The following is a 9,133-nucleotide window of genomic DNA, read 5'->3' as shown; positions in this document are numbered from 1 at the left end:
AGCCTTGTCAAATGATTTTTAAAGTCCTTCACCATCATAATTTGGTTTTGATAAGAAAAGCAGCACAAGAAATTCCTTCATCGATGGTCTATGGAAGCAAAATCTTTATCCACCAAGACTTTGCTAAAGATACTGTTTCAATTTGCCAGGAATGTACTGCTCTTCGTCTTCAACTCAGAAATCTTGGATTTAAATATGGTATTTTCGACCCATCAACAATGCGCATTTGGAAAGATAATTTCTCTAAATACTTCCATCATCCTGAAGATTTAAGATTTTTCCTGAATCAACATTCGCAGCTTTCAATGGATACATTCTCATGGGGCTCCAACGGTTTTGGTCATGCTTGTAAAGTATGTGTGCATTTCATTCCTCTTATTCTATGTTTTGTTTGTTTTCTCGTTCACCTTTTCTCTCCTTTTCACCTGTTTTGGAGCTTCTATTTTTCTCACTCTCTCTTTACCTTTTTCTCCTCTTCGTGATCTTCTCTTTCTTTAGTTTTAACTATGTCTAGTTTTCATAATATTAAGATAGTCTCTTTAAATGTCAAGGGGTTACGTCATCCTGTTAAGCGTAAAATAAATGTATATTATGTGGGTAGTTGTAAAGCAGATATTTGTTTTATACAAGAAACACATATTGATGAAAAAAATCTCAGATTATATGAAAAAAAGGGTTGACAGTATTGGCTCTTCCCCTGCAAATTGCAAAAAATGGCATTGTTATCCTCTTTGCAAATAGACTACATTGTAAAATTTTGAGTAAACAGTCAGATACAGATGGAAGATTTGGTATAGCTAAAATTAAAGTTAATGATTTGGTTTTGTTTTTACTAAATGTTAATGCTCCTACTGCTGATGATTCTATTTTTTGGTCAACTGCAACATCTTGTGTGTTTGCTGTTCACCCTATGTGGGAAGGGTATGCCCAGACGTGGGTCCCGTGCTCACTAAGCCACTGGAGTCAAGCTATCCTGGCTGAAGACGGCTGATAGCCAGAAACCGGTCCTAGGATGCTTGATTCCGATCCAGGAAAGACATGGCTTGGCAGTTCGGGCTGGACTGTACCCATGAGGATCAGGGTCAAGACTGATTTGCATATGGCCATGTCTGAACTGGGGTGAGCAAAATAACGATGGATTAAACCCAGATCTGTGACTGGGGTGAATGTTTTGCCATTGTGCAACATTCCGTCCATCATCTTGTGTGTTTTGCTGTCTATTTTTTGGTCTACTCTGACAACTGAAGTTCTCAAGTTGGGTAAAATTCATCTCATAGTTGGAAGAGATTTTAATAATATATCTGATACCTTATTAGATAGATTATCTCTTACTAATTTTGACCTCCTAAAGTTTTTTTGATTTTAAATATTTCTTCAAACTACAAAGCTAGTTGATATTTAGTGATTACACTTTCCCACAAAAAAAAGGTTTACATTTTTTCTAACCCACATCATTCTCATTCTAGGCTTGATTATCTATTAATTCCAGACAACTAATTAACTTTGTGGTTACCCCTATGATTGGTAATATTGATATGTTGGATCATGCCTTCATTTCTTTTATTTTGAAATTGAATTCTAATGTTACAACACAATCCAGATGACGAATAAATACTAGTATTGTTCTAAATGAACAAAATAAACCTAAACTCTTAAGTGCTATTCATGATTACTTTCTTCTTAACGCAAAAGTGGTTCAGTGACTTAATATCGAGGGACATACTATAGAATGCCCAAACTATCGACTCCAAAATATCGAAGTACAAAATATAGAAAGTTAAATAGCTAACTAAATTTTTTTTTTTAAGTGTATTAAAAATATTATAAAAAATAATTAAATATTGAAAACAATTAAATAAAACATACTTAAAATAATATTAAAAAGCTTAAAATGTAAAAATAATAAATGTAATGTAAAAAAAGTAGACAATTTGTTGGATAGTGAGAGGGTAAAAATTACTATTCCCACTCCAGTGAGTGCAACAGTAAGAAAAGCGTTGGATGGCGTAGGGATAAAAATTACTATTCCCACTCCAGTGAGTGCAACAGTAGGGAAATTGTTGGATAGCGTAGGGGTTAAAATTATGATTCCCACTCCAGTTAGTGCAACAGTAGGGAACGCGTTGGATAGTGTAGGGGTATACATTACTATTCCCACATTAGTGAGTGCAACAGAAGGGAAAGCGTTGGATGGCGTAGGGTTAAAAACGTACTATTCCCTCTCCATCGAGTGCAACAGTAGGGAAAGCGTTGGATAGCGTAGGGGTAAAAATTACTATTCCCACTCCAGAGAGGGCAACAGTAGGAAAAGCTTTGGATAGCGTAGGGGTAAAAAATTACTATTCCCACTTCAAAGAGTGCAACAGTAGGGAAAGCGTTGGATAGCGGGGGTTAAACATGACTATTCCCACTCCAAAGAGTGCAACAGTAGGGAAAGCGTTGGATAGCATAGGGTTAAAAATTACTATACCCTCTCCAGCGAGTGCAACAGTAGGGACAGCGTTGGATAGCCTAGGGGTAAAAATTACTATTCCCACTCCAGGGAGTGCAACAGTATGTATGGAAAGCGTTGGATAGCTTAGAGGTAAAAAGTACTATTCCCACTCCAAAGAGTGCAACAGTAGGGAAAGCGTTGGATAACAGGGGGGGTAGAAATTACTATTCCCACTCCAGATAGTGCAACAGTAGGGAAAGCGTTGGATAGCGAGGGTAAAAATTACTATTCCCACTCCAGAGAGTGCAACAGTAGAGACAGCGTTGGATAGCCTAGGGGTAAAAATTACTATTCCCACTCCAGAGAGTGCAACAGTATGTATGGAAAGTGTTGGATAGCGTAGGTGTAAAAATTACTATTCCCACTCCAAAGAGTGCAACAGTAGGGAAAGCGTTGGATAGCAGGGGGGGTAAAAATTACTATTCCCACTCTTAAGAATGCAACAGTAGGGAAAGCGTTGGATAGGGAAGGGGTAAAAATTACTATTACCACTCCAGAAAGTGCAACAGTAAGGAAAGCTTTGGATAGCGGGGGGGGTAAAAATTACTATTCCCACGCCAGAGAGTGCAATAGTAGGGAAAGCGTTGGATAGTGTAGGGGTAAACATTACTATTCCCACTTCAAAGAGTGCAACAGTAGGGAAAGCGTTGGATAGCGGGGGGGGGGGTAATAATTACTATTCCCACTACAGAGAGTGCAACAGTAGGGAAAGCGCTGGATAGCGTAGGGGTAAAAATTAGTATTCCCACTCCAGAGAGTGCAACAGAGGGAAATAAATGATTTAATATTAAAATAAGATTTATTTCTCAATACCAATAAAAAATTCATTAAAAATAATTACCAATTCATAAAAATTAATTACCAATTAAAAAAATTATAACCAATTAATAAAAATTATTTACCAATTAAAAATTATCAATGAATTATCAATAAATATAAATAAAAATGAATATTTACTTTATTACAATTAAATTACTTACCACCCTATTCCCCTATAAGCCCACAACCCGCTCCAAATAATACATATTGCAATTAACATAATTATCAATTAATCAATTAATAAAAATGAATTGCGTATTAATAAAGATGAATTACCAAGTAATAAAAAGTAATCACCAAATAATAAAAATTAATTACCAATTAATAATTAATTAGACAATTATTTATCAATACATATGAATACAAATAAATATTAACTTTATTACAATTACATTACTTCCCACCCAATTCTCCTATAAAGCCACAACCCACTCCTAATAATAAAAAATACAATTAACATAATTATCAATTAATAAAAATGAATTACCAAATAATACAAATAAATTACCAATTAATTAAAAGCAATTACCAATAATAATCATTTATCAATTACTTAATTATCAATACATATAAATAAAAAATATTTTTTTATTTACTATAATTAAATTACTTCCCACCCTTTTCCCCTACAAACCCACAACCCGCTCCTGATAATAAAAAATACAATTACCATAATTATCAATCAATCACTTAATAAAAATGAATTACCAATAAATAAAAATTAATTATCAATTATTAATTATCAATAAATTAATTATCAATACATATAAATAAAAAGTAATATTTAATTTACTATAATTAAATTACTTCCCACCCTTTTTCCCTATAAAACCACATCCCGCTACGGAATGAAATTCCGCAAAAATGTTATTACATAGGAGCCGATTCCGATTCGGGAAAAAACGTTCCGAATAGCTGTTCGGAGCATTTTTCCCATATGAATCGTACCCTGCAACGTCCCCCGTACGTACAACGAAGTACCATTCGTACCAGGAGCCGTACTCCGTACGAGTCATACAGAGACCGTACGACTCTAATCTCCGTACGGTTCTCCCTCAGAACCCGCTGTACGCGACATCTGTACAGTTCGTAGATGGTTTTTAAGATCCAGCAAGTACGATACGTGTCGGGGACGTACCATACGACCCTTTTTCTACGGGAGCTGAAAACTGCCGTAAAAGCAGAGTTCACGCTGAAACAGGTACGAACGGCCCCCCCGGGTACTGTGCGTACCCCCCACGATGGGTGTACGCACCATACCCCATGTATGAACGGTGTACGCACTGTACCCCATGTACGATGGGTGTACGCACCGTACCCCATGTACGGTGCGTACACCCATCGTACATGGGGTACGGTGCGTACACCCATCGTACATGGGGTACGGTGCGTACACTCCATGATCGCAGGGGTACGCACCGTATCCCTGCGATCATGGGGGGTACGCACCGTACGGTGTGTATGTGTTTGTGTGCTTTTCCGTGCGACTCGCCCTTACTTGACGTGGACCGTATGAATTGCGTCCTTATACCCCGGTCCGGATCGTATTCGTCGGGTCGTACGGCATGTGTACGAGTCGTACGGTTCACGGTTTCAGCCTTGCAATACGTACGGATCGCGACGATTCGGACGGATTCATGGAATACGGATCGTACTACGCGACTCGTACGGACGGGTACGATTTGTACGGAGAGGGCTCCGGATACAAATCGTACGGACGTTTTTTTTCCCGAATCGGAATCGACCCCAGAATATTCATTACTTTAAAAAAATGAAACATACATTAGAAAAATAATACGTAATTTTAACATATATACTACGATACATAACACAATTTTTTTGGGGATATTATGGAAATCTATATTATAAAATATAGAATGTTAAATAGTTAATTAAAATATCAAATTTTTTAAATGTATTAAAAATATTATAAAAGTAATTTATTATTGAAAACAATTAAATAAAACATACTTAAAATAATGAAATAATAAAAAGCTTAAAATGTAAAATTAATAAATGTAATGTAAACAAAGTAGAGAATTTTTTGGATAGTGAGAGGGTAAAAATTACTATTCCCACTCCAGTGAGTGCAACAGTAGGGAAAGCGTTGGATAGCGTAGGGGTAAGAATAACTATTCCCAAACAGGTGGATGAGTGTGGCTCAATGGTTAGAGTGGCAGACCTCATGCAGAGTTCTGGCCAGGGACCAGGGTTCGATTCCCGCCTCGGCGGGGTCTCGGGCTCAATTTCCTCGGACCTGTTAATTCTCGCCTCGGTGCCTATTCTAATCACAGGCCCCACGCTGCAACTCTGGGGAATTGCTTGCTTAGCCTCCACACCGGCCCCAACAGCGCTAAGGATGCCTGGCTTCACCCTGGGGGTGCCCAGGAGTGGACACTTCACAGGGAAAGCCAGGAGGGGTTTCACAGTGGTATGAGTATCAGCACCAGGAAGCCGAATAGGCGACACCGCAAGGTGACCATCTGGTGAGAGTGCGCTCTATAAGTACCATCACATTTACATTTACTTCAGTGAGTGCAACAGTAGGGAAACTATTGGATAGCATAGGGTTGAAAATTACTATTCCCGCTCCAGCGAGTGCAACAGTAGCGAAAGCGTTGGATAGCGGGGGGTAGAAATTACTATTCCCACTCCAGAGAGTGCAACAGTAGGGAAAGCGTTGGATAGCGTAGGGGTAAACATTACTATTCCCACTCCAAAGAGTGCAACAGTAGGGAAAGCGTCGGATAGCAGGGGGGGTTAAAAATTACTATTACCACTCTAAAGAGGGCAACAGTAGGGAAAGCGCTGGATAGTGAAGTGGTAAAAATTACTATTACCACACCAGAAAGTGCAACAGTAGGGAAAGCGTTGGATAGCGGGGGGTAAAAATTACTATTCCCAAGCCAGAGAGTGCAACAGTAGAGAAAGCGTTGGATAGTGATGGGGTAAACATTACTATTCCCACTCCAAAGAGTGCAACAGTAGGGAAATAAATGATTTAATATTAAAATAAGATTAAATTCTCAATACCAATAAAAAATTAATTAAAAATAATTACCAATTCATAACAATTAATTACCAATGAAAAAGGTATTACCAATTAATAAAAATTAATTACCAATTAAAAATTATTAATGAATTATCAATAAATATAAATAAAAATAAGTATTTACTTTATTACAATTAAATGACTTACCACCCTATTCCCCTATAAACCCACAACCTGCTCCAAATACTAAATAATACAATTAAAATAATTATCAATTAATCAATTATTAACAATTAATTGCCAATTAATAAAGATGAATTGCCAATTAATAAAAAATAATCACCAATTAATAAAAATGAATTACCAATTAATAAATAATTAAGCAATTAATTATCAATACATATAAATAAAAATAAATATTAATTGGATTACAATTAAATTACTTCCCACCCAATTCCCCTATAAACCCACAACCCACTCCTAATAAAACATACAATTAACATAATTATCAATTAATCAATTAATACAAATGTATTACCAATTAATATAAATTAATTACCAATTAATTAAAAGTAATTACCAATTAATAATTGATTATCAATTACTTATTTATCAATACATAGAAATAAAAAATTATTTTTAATATACTATAATTAAATTACTTCCCACCCTATTCCCCTATAAACCCACAACCCGCTCCTGATAATAAAAAATACAATTACCATAATTATCAATTAATCAATTATTAAAAATTAATTACCTATTAATAAAAATTAATTATCAATTAATAATTATCAATACATTAATTATCAATACATATAAATAAAAAAATGTATATTTAATTTACTATGATTAAATTACTTCCCACCCTATTCCCCTATAAACCCACAACCCACTTCGGAATTAAATTACGCAAAAATTAAATTACATAATATTCATTACTTTAAAAAAAATTAAACATACATAAGAAAAATAATACATAATTTTAACATATATACTACCATACATAACACTATAAAAAATTTGATATTATGGAAATTGATATTATAAAATTTGATATTGTGGAATTCAGTATTTCTTACCCCAATTTCGATATTCTGTCCTATCTTTATTTTGATAATTTGATAGTCTTTCCTTTCTATTAATTTAATTCTATATTCTGGGCAGTCGATATTTCGGATTCGATATTTAGGGTGTTCACCCCAAAAAGTCTCTACATCTATGGTTAATAGATCAGATGCCTTTAAACTTATTCTATAGGTGCTACTATTTCTCTTATTGCCCATGAAAATAAAACTTTGAATGCAAATATTTAAAATTTGGATAAACAAAATGGCAAAATATGAGAGACTTTTTATTACGTAAAAGGAGGATGATATGATGAACGACCTGTGCAGATTCCTGCATCTGAATACCGGACATCAAGATTTTATGCAGAAGATCCAAGATTTCGACAATGTATTCCGTATTTGTTTCATCTTCTGTTTGAGAGTGACTTGTCTGGACTTTCCTATGCAGTCAACCATATATTGAAAACAGGTGTACATCTGCAAAATATTTCGGCAAAGGAATTTATGGATAAAGTACACCAGAAAGATAATGTTTTGGAATCTCAGCTGAATAATCTCATGGCATGTCAGTGTGGTACTAATCAGTACTGGTACCATCGTCATGGAGAACTTAAATGTATGCTAAGGAACATAGGAACTCCTACATGGTTCCTTACTCTAAGCTGTGCTGAATATGCTTGGGATGATTTACTTCAGTTTTTCAAGAGGCAAATCCAAATTTAGTGAATATTGAATACAAGACACCTGGAGAATTTTGCTCTTTGGATCCAGTTAATGTATGCAGATATTTCAATCATAGATTTGAAGCTATGATGTCTTTTATCACCAATAAAAAAAATCCTCCTCTTGGAGAGGTTGTGGATTTCTTTTGGAGAAAGGAGTATCAAGCAAGAGGTACTCCTCACATACATATGCTAATATGGATCAAAGGTGCCCACAAATTTGGAACAGATTCGGATGATAATGTGTTATCTTTTATTGAAAAATATGCTACATGTGCTATACCCAAAATCACAGAAGAAAAGAACTTAAGACAACAAGTCTTACGTACCATTCCACGATGTGGGAAATACTGTCGTCGAAAGTACAAGTCAAAGGAAAAGTTTCATACCAAATGTCGTTTTGGTTTTCCACGTCCTGTAATTTCCAAAGGAAGAGTAAACAGTTTTATGTCAGCTATGCGACATACCTTGAGAAGAAAGTCTCCAAAGAATACCTATAATTTGAGAAAAAAATGAAGAGTCAAAATACGTAAATGACTACAACCCAGTTTTTTCTGTCCATGTGGAATGCTAACATGGATATTCAATACGTTGCGGACAATTCCATTGCTGTTGCTCGATATGTAACATCCTACATAACAAAATCAGAAAAGACGGAATTGAAGGAAATGTGGGAAGAGATTTCCCACGAGAAGAGTCTAAGTAAGAAATTATACAGTTATAGTTTGAAGATGTTATGTCATCGAGAAATCAGAGTGTATGAATGCTCAGATCGCTTATCATCTGCAAGTCTATACTCCAAATCTAGAAGAATCATTTGGGTGAGTCTAGGTCTTGCTGCAACACGAAATTGAGTACTTAAATCTGTACAAGAAATTGAATATTTAGCTGAAAAAGAACCAGAAAGTACGGATATTGTGAAAATAAATATGTTGGATACATATTATCCCAATAGAAGTCATGATCTTGAGAACATTTGTCTCAATGAAGTGCTGCAAAACTATACTTTTAAACGGAATATTACAGAAAACATCAA

This window comes from Lissotriton helveticus, chromosome 2_1 (genome assembly GCF_964261635.1).
Source record: "Lissotriton helveticus chromosome 2_1, aLisHel1.1, whole genome shotgun sequence".
Classification (NCBI taxonomy): domain Eukaryota; kingdom Metazoa; phylum Chordata; class Amphibia; order Caudata; family Salamandridae; genus Lissotriton; species Lissotriton helveticus.
This window is presented reverse-complemented; position numbering follows the sequence as displayed.